Consider the following 12,253-nt stretch of genomic DNA (forward strand, 5'->3'; position numbering starts at 1 on the left):
GAGTTTGAGCAGCATTGGTATTGGATCCTCTTCGAAGGTTTGGTAGAATTCACTAGTGAAGCCATCTGGTCTCGGACTTTTACTTTTGGGAAGGTTTTGGATGATTGATTCAATTTCGTACTGGTGATGGGCCGTTTCGATTTTCCAGTTCTTCACGATTCAGCCTGGGAAGGCTATATGTTTCTAAGAACTTGTCCATTTCTTCTAGGTTATTGAATTTGGTGGAATATAGTCCTTCATAGTATTTTTGCATGATCCTTTGTATTTCTGTGGTGTCCGTGATAACTTCCCTTTTTTCATTTCTGATTTTGTTAATTAGTGTCTTCTCTCTTTTTATCTTAGTGAGTCTAGTCAAGGGTTTGTCAATTTTGTTAATCTTTTCAAAGAACCAGCTCTTTGTCACATTGATTTTTTATATTGTCTTGTTGTTCTCTATTTCATTTACTTCTGCTCTGATTTTTGTTATTTCCTTTCTTCTGCTAACCTTGGGTTTCACTTGTTCTTCTTTTTCTAGTTCTTTAAGATGTAACATGAGGTTATTTATTTGGGATTTTTCTTGTTTCTTGAGATAGGCCTGTAATGATCTAAACTTCCCTCTTAAAACTGCTTTTGCAGCATCAAAAAAATTTTGGTAGGATGTATTTTCATTGTCATTTGTTTCTATGTATCTTTTGATCTCTCCTCTAATTTCTTCTTTGACCCAGTCGCTCTTTCAAAGTACGTTGTTTAATCTCCATGTATTTGTGTTTTCTCCTGCTTTCTTTTTGCAGTTGATATCCAATTTCAAAGCCTTGATGAGGCTTTGATGAGAGAATATGCTTGGTATAATTTCAATCTTCTTAAATTTGCTGAGGCTGATTTTATGTCCCAATATATGGTCTATCCTTGATAATGTTCTATGTACACTCGAAAAGAATGTATAGTCTGATGTTTTAGGATGAAGTGCTCTATATATGTCAATTAAGTCCATTTCATCCAGTGTTTCATTTTGGGCTGCTATTTTGTTATTTATTTTCTGTTTGGATGATCTATCCATAGCTGTCAATGATATATTTAAGTCCCCTAGTATAATTGTGTTTGGGTCAATTTCTCCCTTTAGTTCTGTTAGCAGTTGCTTGGTATATTTCGGTGCTCCCTGATTGGGGGCATAAATATTGATGACTGTTATGTCTTCTTGTTGTATAGTCCCCTTTACCATGATGAAATGTCCATCTTTGTCTCTTGTTATCTTTTTCACCCTGAAGTCTGTTTCATCTGATATCATTATGGCTACACCTGATTTTCTCTGGGTACCATTTGTCTGGAGTGTCAATTTCCACCCTTTCACTTTGAGTCTATGCTTGTCCTTGTAGTTCAGATGTGTCTCTTGGAGACAGCATATGGTTGGGTTTAGTTTTTCGATCCAATCTTCTACTCTGTGCCTTTTTATTGGTGAGCTCAGTCCATTTACATTTAGGGTGATTATTGATACGTTAGATTTCCTGTCATTCTATCTTTCATTTTCTGGTAAGACTGTGTCTCCATTGTTTCTTTGCCTTTTTGTTGTTGTGAATTATTTCTGTGTGGTGGTATTCTATGATATTTCCCTCTGATTCTTCTTTTATTACAGTATATATTTCAGTTCTGGATTTACAGTATATATTTCAGTTCTGGATTTTTTTTGCGTGGTTACTCTTAAGCTTATGTAAAAAAAAAAGGTTGATATTTATAATATTCCATTTTCTTCAGCGCGCTTACTTTCTCCATTCCCATATTCTGGTTCAGGCCTTTACTCTCCCCATTTTTATGTTTTGGTTGTCACAAATTTTCTCTGTTGATGGTGGTTGAATTGCCTCCTTTAGTATTTCTTGTAGTGCAGATCGTGTATTATAAAATTCCCTCAGCTTCTGTATGTCTGCAAAGGTCTTTATTCCTCCTTCATATCTAAAGGATATCTTTGCTGAATATATTATTCTTGGCCCTTAATTTCTCTCTTTCAATAGTTTGAATATTTGGTTCCACTGTCTCCTGGCTTGAAGAGTTTCTGCTGAAAAATCTGATGATAATGTATTGGGCTTTCCTTTGTAGGTTACCATCTTCTTTTCCTGGCTGTCTTGAGGATTCTTTCTTTGGCGTTGATTTTAGACAGCTTCAATACAATGTGCCTTGGAGAAGGCCATTTGGGATTGAGGTAATTAGGTGTTCAATTTGCTTCTTGGATTCGGGGATCCAGTTCTGTCCACAAGTTTGGGAAGTTCTCATCAACAATTTGTTTGAATATATTCTCTGTTCCCTTCTCTCTTTCTTCTTCTTCTGGTATGCTCATTATTCTTATATTGCTCTTTCTGATAGAGTCAGAAAGTTCTTGTAGAGTTCTTTCATTTCTTTTAAGTCTCAAGTCTCTTTCTTCTTCCATCTGTATAATTTCCAGGTTTCTATCTTCCATGTCACTGATTCTTTCCTCCATCTAGTCAACTCTACTACCTAAGCTGGTTATTTCATTCTTAATTTCTTCTACTGAGTTCTTAATCTCCAGAAATTCTCTTTGGTTCTTTTTTGAAATTTCAATCTCTTTCGTAAAATGCTCATGTTGTTCTTTGATTGAGTTTCTGAGTTCATTAAATTGCCTTTCTGTGTTTTCTTGCATCTCTTGAGTTTTTTCAGAACTGTAATCTTGAATTCTCTGTCATTTAAGTCACATGTTTCCATATCTTTAAGTTCCTTTTCTGGAGACTTTTCGCTTTCTTTCTGAGCTGTCTTGTTGCCTTGGTTATTCATGGCAATTACTGTTTATTATTTCTCATTCTAGACACCTACTGGAGTGGCTTCTGCAACAGGTTGTTAGGAAGAAGTCTTTCTTTTGTTTTCCAATACTTGGTAGAATGTTTTATTTTCTCTTGGACTGAAGCCTTTTTTTTCCTCTCTGACAGAGCAGTGCTATGTTTTCTCTGCACTATTTCAGCTTCTCACACAATGGGGGTATTCCCTGGGAGATGGACTTCTCCTCTGTTAACAGTTCGCCTGGGTCATAGGGCACCACATCCCTTTAGGTGAATTCAGTAGTGGGCCTGTTCGTCTTGCATGTCTGCTGTGCAGGAAGTCCTTTGTGGAGTTATTATTGTTCGATTAGTTGTAAATTCCAGGGGAGCTTTACAGAGGCTCACCTCATGCCACCATTTTGATGACGTCTTCCACTGGGATATTTATATTTTTCTTATGTGTTTTTAAGATTTGATATCCTTAGTATTATATGCTATACATGATGGTGGTAATATTTTCTCCAAGTCTGGTTCTTTATATTTTAACATTGTAAAGCTTTTGATCACACAGAAGTTTTCAGTTTTTATGTGTGTGGATTTTTTTGTGGCTTCTAAATTTCCTAATTTAGAAAGACAACTATATTAAATAAAAAATACTTGCATGCCTGATTAAATGTTTCATTAAAACACAGCCAAAGTCAAAATTTCACTTCATTATACCAATACCACATTTTACTCAAAAATAAAAGCTGTTTTGGCCTTTATTTTCCAGATCTTTTTGAATACATATATTTATGTACAAAAAAAGTTTTCATATTTTCAATATAAATTAGACAATAACATATAGATTTTTCTGCAGTTTGATCTTTTAACTTAACAAGGTGTCGTGGAGATATTTCTATGGCTGTACATAGGGCTCTACCACAATCTTTTTACTTGTTACATAGTATTCTACTGATAAGACATTTAGGTTCTTCAAATGTCTCATTAGCACAGGCCATACTACAGCAAACATCCTCACAAGTAAGAAGTTCTCCAAGATAGAGGTGCACAGAATATTTTTGTTAAGTATGTAATTTATTGAATGTCTCCTCTTTGTTTGGTCAAAAATAAACTACTTTTGCATGATTTACCACACTAACTATATTGATGGCTCTTTGTTATAAATTTTCTTAATGTTGTTTGAGGGCTGAACTCTGGGGAAAAGCCTTCCCACATTCATTACATTCATAAGGTTTTTCTCCAGTGTGGATTCTCTGATGTTCAACAAGGCCAGAGGTATGGCTAAAGGATTTCCCACATTTCTTACAATGTTAGGGTTTTTCTCCACTATGAATTTTCTCATGTCCAATAAGGGTTGAGCTCTCACTAGAGGCTTTCCCACATTCATAACACCAATATGGTTTCTCACCAGTATGGATTTTCTGATGTTCCAATACAGTTGAGCTATCCCTGAAAGCTTTCCCACATTTATTACATTTAAAAGGCTTCTCTCCACTATGTATTCTATCATGATGAGTAAGGGCTGCATCCTGAACAAAGGCTTTTCCACAATCATTACATTTATAGGGTTTTTGACCAGTACAAATTCTCTGATGACTTAATAGAATTCTTTCTGAAAGCTTTCCTACATTCATTCCATTTATGGGGTTTCTCTCTACAATGAATTTTCTGATGATTAACAAATATTGAGTTCTTTTTGAAGAATTTCCCACATTCAATACATCTATAAGGCTGCTTGCGTATGTGAATTTTATGATGATTTAAAAGGGATGAACTGCTCATAAAATCTATCTCACATTCTTTACATTTATGGGGTTTCTCACCAGTATGACTTCTCTGGTGGCTAATAAAGGGGGAATTATATTTGAAGACTTTCCCATATTCCTTGCATTTATAGAGTATCTTCTCTTTGGAACTTCTGCCCTTCCAATCCAGGCCTCTTTCAACCATGACACTTTTTGTTCATTCTCCCAGATCAGTTCCTTCAGAAGTATTTTGCTTTAGGGTTGACATTTTTGTTTCAAACCAGTACTTCTGAACTGAAAGAAAATTTTTAAAATTCAAATGTTCTCTATGTTGAAAAACTGAAAAATGAGAGCTGCACTAGGAGAAAGATAATGTTTTATTCTACACAACTAAGGGTTACGTAAAATTAATTCATCCCACTTGTGATTCTTGCTTAGAACAGATGGCAAGACTAAAGATAGAAGTAAATAGTAGTCTAAAGAAATGAAGGAAATTATACTATAAACATTGTATTTAAAGATTGCAAGGAGCACCTAAGAAGTTGGCAAGTTAGGAAGGTATCATAGGAAATATCCAAATATGGGGGGGAAAAAAGAGAGAGAAAGAGAAAGAGAGAGAAAGAGACTGTGAATATAGATACAAATTTGGGGAGGAAACCAAACATCAAAAAGCAAGCCATTATTACTAGCACACATTCTTGTAAGGTGGTACATTTGAGAACACTGTAATGTCTCCAAGAACTTAAGAATAACATTTCTCTGTGAATTTAACAGAAAGACAACATTTAATGACTTAGAGAAAATAATAAACAAAATATTTAAAGAAGCAAAATAGTTCTCAGGCCAAAAGATTTTACTGTAATTTTAAGTTTTTAACATATCTAAAAAAGAACATACCAATCAAAAGCTCAACTATGTAGTTTTCCTCTAGCTGTTTATGAAGTACAGACACAAGACCCGAGAGAAAACAGGCAAAATGATTCTCACTGAAGATTTTTAAAAATCAATGAAGTCAAATTTGTGCTAACTCAACAATCATTGATCAGTTCTTTCACTAAATGTTGTTATAAAAAGAAATTATATACACATATATTACATACAGAGGGTGCCAAAAAATATATATACATTTTAAGAAAGGAAAAAATTATTAAAATTGTAATAATCTATACCAATTACAAAAGATGAATACAGGTCACGTTTGACTTCTGCAATTACAAGAGGTGCTCAAAGTGGTTACCATCAGCATCCAGACACTTCTGATTATGGCGAACTACTGCTTGAGTAATGTTGACTAAAGTGTCCACTTGTATACATTTTCATATTTTTATATTAATATTTTTTAGCCTGGGAAGAAATTGCACTACACCAGACACTAAAGTTAAGATTTATTTATTTTTAGAAAATGCAAATTGAGGGTAAAACCTGGCAAGAAACAGCCCAGATCTTTCAAATGGCCTTTCAATGAGATATGCACTTAATGTGTAATGGTTAAACCAGAGAAAATTTCAAGATACTGATTGTAAAGGTAAGTGGAGGCAAAAAAAGTCAGATGAAGAGAAAGGCACATATATGGACATGTGTTCTATGACAAAGGTAGCCTTGCAGAGAAGTGAAGGAAAAAAGGCTACATTGGTTTTTTGTTTGTTTGTTTGTTTGTTTGCTTGTTTGTTTGTTTGGTGGTGGTGGAGTGGGGAGTAAAAGTTAACCCTATCTCATACCATGCACAAAATTCTAAGGTAAATCTAAACATAAAAGACAAACAATAAAGCTTCTAGAAATTAACACAGAATAATATCTTCATGAATTTGGGGAAAGGAAAGATTTATTAAACAGGACATAAAAATCACTGACAAGAAAGGAAAAGATTGATTAACTGGAAATCATCAAAATTAAGACTTCTATTTATCAGAAGACCATTAATAGTGAAAAACAAACCATAGAGAGAAGGTCGATACTACATATGTAATCAACAAATGGCTCTTATACTTCATATAAGGTGATATATAATTTTAAAATGTCCTCAACCTCACTAGATATCAGGAATATAGTTATGAAAACCATAGAGAGATACACAACACATTCAAAGAATGACTAACTTTAAAAAACTGACGATATCAAATGTTAGCAGAATACAGAACAATGAGTAGTCCCACACATTGATGGTGGAAATATAAATTGGTATGAAAATTTGGAAAACTATTTGGCATTATGTAGTAAAGTAGAATATATACACATCCTATAAAATAGAAATTCCACTCCTAGGTACACACCCAACAGAAATGTATCCACATATGAACCAAGAAGTAACACAGAAATTTTCATAGCATTTATAAGTCAAAAGCTGAAAATATGCCAAATATCCATCCAAATACATGGGCTAAACGATGGTGTAATCATACCATGAATGAAATACTCTATAGCAGTGGTTTTCAAAGCATGGTCCCCAGACCAATCGCATCGGCATCACCTGAGAACTTTTCAGTCTACACTCCAGACCTATTGAATAAAAAACTGAGGATGGGGGTGCCAACAAGTGGAATTAAGCATGCATTCTGATGCATGCTATAGTTTTAAGAACCATTAATCCACACAAGGACAATGATGAAAATGAATGAATCTCACAAAGTGTTATCCATAAAAAGCCAACCCCAGAAAACTATACTAACTATATGGTTCCACTCATACAAAATTTAAAAACAGGCCAAAATAAACTACTGTGTTAGTTTGCAGGGAGGGGGAGAGTATGGCTATGAGGGATCAAGATGTGATTTAGTAGTTTCTCCACCTGAGTGCTGGTTATATGGGCATTCGATTTAAAAATACTAATTTACGCCATACACACACACGTATCCCCTGCTTTTCAAAAGTTCCCATGAAGCCTCTGCTTTTAGGAACGACCTACATTAACACCAGTTTTCACTAACTCAAAGAAATCTGAAGAGGATTTTTGCTTCTACGAAAAAAGGCAAGAATAGCATTCAGTGCCTGTTTCGCAGCAAGCCATTATAAAGGGAGCGCACACTCTGAGCAGGAAGAGCGGCCCGCCAAGGGAACTACCCTCAGCATCAAACTGCCAGAGCTTTGAACTGAGTCTGTGAGTATCTGTGCTTTATCTCCATTTATTTTATGCATTCATTAGGAAGATGTGTCCTAAGGTATTGGAAAAACCTGAGAGAGCTCGTAAGGGTGTTATGCTTTGCATAAAACTACACATAATTGAACGTTTTTATTATGGTAAATGAAATAAAGACGTTATATGTGCACTGAACTTGCCTGCTTCCACCACTACTACCCTTCACATGCCGAGAAAAAGAATCTTGAGAGCTACTGAAGTTACTACTGGTCCTGCTAGTAACACAGTGGTCTCTTTTAGTCAGCATCCAGTAATGGATAAAATGGAGTCTCTTGCCTAAATGGGTTGATATGTGTACAAAGTGTGGTATATATTTATATCATTCTTGCTTTTACTAATGCTAGTGTTGTTTTAGGTTTTATATCTCATTTGGTATGATTTGGTAGGTTATTTGGGGGAGCTGGGAACATTCAAAAATTTATCCACATAAATTAATGGTAATTGCTTCTTCCCTTTATGACACTTTGGCTTACGAAAGATTTCATAGGAAACTCTACTTTCAGATAGCAAGGGAAACCAGTATATATATTAAAATTTCAAAGGGCTTTAAGAAAGAAAAACGAAGACTAGCTTATGAGTCTCTTAACACTTTCATCAGAAAAATCAAAATACAGAAGTGACATCATAGGAATGGCGGCAATGAGGCAAACTTCTTGAGTTCTCCTCCGGAGCTTATCACAAACTGAACATCATTAACTCATCAAAGGATTCTCTGCTCATCACACAGAACTGCTAAGAGACTCCTATGAGGATTACCTGAAGGTGGGCAAATTGGCAGAGCAGGGGAAGAGGGAAAGGAGCGGAGTGGAGATGCGGCCCGCATCCGCAGCTGTGGAGATGCAGGGGATCCCAGGACAAAACAGAGAACACAAAAGCCAGGAGGTGGGCTCTTTCCCTGCATCCCACAGCTGATCTCACCCGCCGAGAGAGCAGCATATCCAGCATTTGAGGCAGTCACCTCAGCTGAGACGTCCAGCTGGGCCCTAGGTGGGACAAAGGACTTAAACTCCATAACTGGGCCCCTCTCCCCACTCTCCCAATGTTACTCCCACCCTTCCAGAGATTTAAACTGGCCCCTGAAGTGAAGAGTAGTGTCAGATTACAGAGGAGCCGTAGTGCTCAGGATCTGGGAAGACCCGTGCAGCGCAGCTCTGACCCAGGGAAGAGGCTGGGAAGAGTGTGATACTACTGGGCTGGGAAAGAGAAGACTCCTCCATCCCCAGCCCCCACCTTTTCTGGCCTTTGGGAAGAGTGTGACACTGCTGGCCTGGGAGAGAGAAGACCCCTCCATCCCCAGCCCCCACCCTTTCTGGCCTGCCTAGGGCAGGGCAATTACAACTGTGGAGACACTCCCAGGGATCAGCAGTAGGCTGCAGGCACAGCTCTGGGTTTTCAGCAGCTCAGAAATCTGAGCCCGCCACATACACATCCACACACACACACACACACACACACACACACACACAGAAGAAGTGCCCTAAGACTCAGGAGAACTGGACACAGGGCTGGTTGTGTTACTGTCAGTGCGCACATATGCAGGCAAGAGCAGAAACTGCACTGACTTTGTAGAAACTACCATTCAGACCCCTTAGCCCCACTCATCTAAATCTGCAGTCCCAAGGTCACTCTGGGCACTCTGCCTGCACAATATGCAGAGGACTCTTTGGTACAGCAGAGGACAACCTGGAGATTACTTGGTGGGCTTAAGCCAAGACTGACGCTGCTTTTTTTGTTTGTTTTGTTTTTATATCTTTGATATTTTTGCCTGTGTTGAGTGTGGCTTATCAGTTGTTTTTATATGTGAATGTATTTGGTATTTTCTTTCTTGTTGTTGTGCTTGGTGACTTGCTTTGTTCTGAAATTGCCATACACCAGGACCCACCTCAAGAGGCACAAGATTCAACACACCCAGAGGCCAACTCCAGACCAAACCAGAGTACTACCGGGTTTGACCTACAAGTGACACACACAGAGGGAATTCTCTACAGGCACAAGCGCCTATAGAGGCCAAGCCTCATTTAAGTGGTCAATCCTTACGCAGCAGAACACCCTGCGGTGGGCAGAGCCAAGTCTCACAACTAGTCAGCCTGGCAGTCAATCCCACTTACTCACAAGCTAAAAGCAATTAAAGATCAACATTAACAGGACAATATACACAACACAAGAGTTACCTTTGGAGCACACACAGAGGAGAAGAATGAAGTAGTGCAAGTCAAATATAAAGGACACATACTACAAAAGAAAACCCAGCAAAAACTAAGAACCCTAGGGGATCTACCTAATACATTGAAGCAAACACAGAGTCAGCCAGAATGGGGAAACAAAGAAACATGTCCCAAATAAAAGAACAGAAGAAACCTCCAGAATTCGAACCAAATGAAATAGAGATAGCCAACGTATCAGAGACAGAGTTCAGAACACTGGTGATAAGAATGTTTAAGGAGTTTAGTGATGACATAAATAAGGACAGAGAAATCATAAGTTTTCAGTTAGAATGAAAGAATACAATAACTGAAATAAAGAACACACTGGAAGGAATTACCAGCAGGTTAGATGAAGCAGAGGATCAAATCAGCGACTTAGAAGACAAGTTAGCAGAGATCACCCAAATGAACAACAAAAAGAAAAAAGACTAAAAAACAGTGAAGATGGTTTAAGAGACTTCTGGGATAACATCAAGCACAACATGAGCATCATAGAAATACCAGAAGGTGAAGAGCGGGAGCAAGGGATTGAGAACATATTTGAAGTAATAACGACCGAAAACTTCCCTAACCTGGTGAAGGAAACCGACATACAAGCCGAGGAAGTGCAGAGAGTTCCAACCAGGATAAACCCAAACAGGCCCACACCAAGACACATTATAGTTAAAATGGCAAAGCTTAAAGACAAAGAGAGAATCCTAAAAGCAGCAAGAGAAAGACAGAGGGTTACATACAAGGGAACTTCCATAGGACTATCAAATGACTTTTCTACAGAAACACTGAAGGCCAGGAGGGAGTGGCAGGAGACACTCAACGTGATGGAAAACAATAGCCTACAACCTAGATTGCTTTATCCAGCAAGGCTATCATTTAAAGTTGATGGAGAGATAAAGAGCTTCCCAGAAAAGAATAAGCTAAAGATTTGTTATCAGCAAGCCAGCATTGCAAGAAATACTAAAAGGACTACTGTAAATAAAAGAAAGATGAAAACAACCTAACTACAAATTTAAAAATGGCAATAACTATGTACATATCAATAATCACTTTAAATGTAAACAGATTAAATGCTCCAATCAAGAGACATAGGGTGGCTGAGTGGATAAGAAAGCAAGACCCTTGTATATGCTGTATACAAGAGACTCACCTCAGATCAAAAGACACACACAGGCTGAAAGTGAAGGGTTGGAGTAAGATATTTCATGCAAATGGAAATGAGAAAAAAGCTGGAGCTGCAATACCTATGTATAACTGACAAAATAGACTTTAAAATGAAGAACATATTAAAAGACAAAGATAGGCACTATATAATAATAAAGGGATCGATCTGACAAGAGGACATAACCCTAGTAAATATCTATGCACCTAACACAGGAGCACCTAAATATATAAAACAGATATTGACGGACATAAAGACAGAGGTCAACAGTAACACTATCATAGTAGGGGACTTCAACATACCACTGACAACTAGGGACTGATCCTCCAGGCAGAAAATCAATATGGAAACAACAGCCTTAAATGACACATTGAACCACTTGGATTTAATCGATATTTTCAGAGCATTTCACCCCAAGGCTGCAGAATACATGTTCTTCTCAAGCGCACAGGGAACATTTTCCAAGGTGGACCACATGTTAGACCACAAAACAAGTCTTGATAAATTTAAGAAAATTGAAACCATACCAGTTGTCTTCTCTGACCACAGTGCTATGAAATTAAAATGAACTACAGGAAAAAAACTGAAAGACACACCAATTCATGAAGGCTGAATAACATGTTACTAAATAATGAATGGGTCGACCATGAGATCAAGGAAGAAATCAAAAGATATCTCGAGACAAATGAAAATAAAAACATGAAGATCCCAAACATGGAATACAGCAAAAGCAGTCCTAAGAGGGAAGTTCATAGCACTACAGGCCTACCTAAAGAAACAAGAAAAATCACTAATCAACAGTTTACCTTCACACTTAAGGGATCTGGAAGAAGAACAGCAAAATAAGCCCAAAGAAAGTACAAGGAAGGAGATAATAAAGATCAGAGCAGAAATAAATGAAATAGAAACCAAAAAACAATACAAAAGATCAATGAATCCAGGAGTTGGTTCTTAGAGAAGATAAACAAAATCGACAAACCTTTAGCCAGACTCATCAAAAAAAAAGGAGAGAGAGGACCCAAATTAATAAAATCAGAAATGAAACAAGAGAAGTGACAACAAACACAACAGAAATAAAAAAAATTAAGAAATTACTATAAGCAACTATATGCCAACAAATTTGACAATCTAGAAGAAATGGACAACTTTCTAGAAGCATACAACTTTCCAAGGCTAACTCAAGAAGAAACAAAAACCTGAATAGACTGATTACTACCAGGAAATTGAATCACTAATCAAAAACCTCCCAACAAACGAAAGCCCTGGACCAGATG

Source organism: Rhinolophus hipposideros (genome assembly GCF_964194185.1).
Source record: "Rhinolophus hipposideros genome assembly, chromosome: 15".
NCBI lineage: Eukaryota > Metazoa > Chordata > Mammalia > Chiroptera > Rhinolophidae > Rhinolophus > Rhinolophus hipposideros.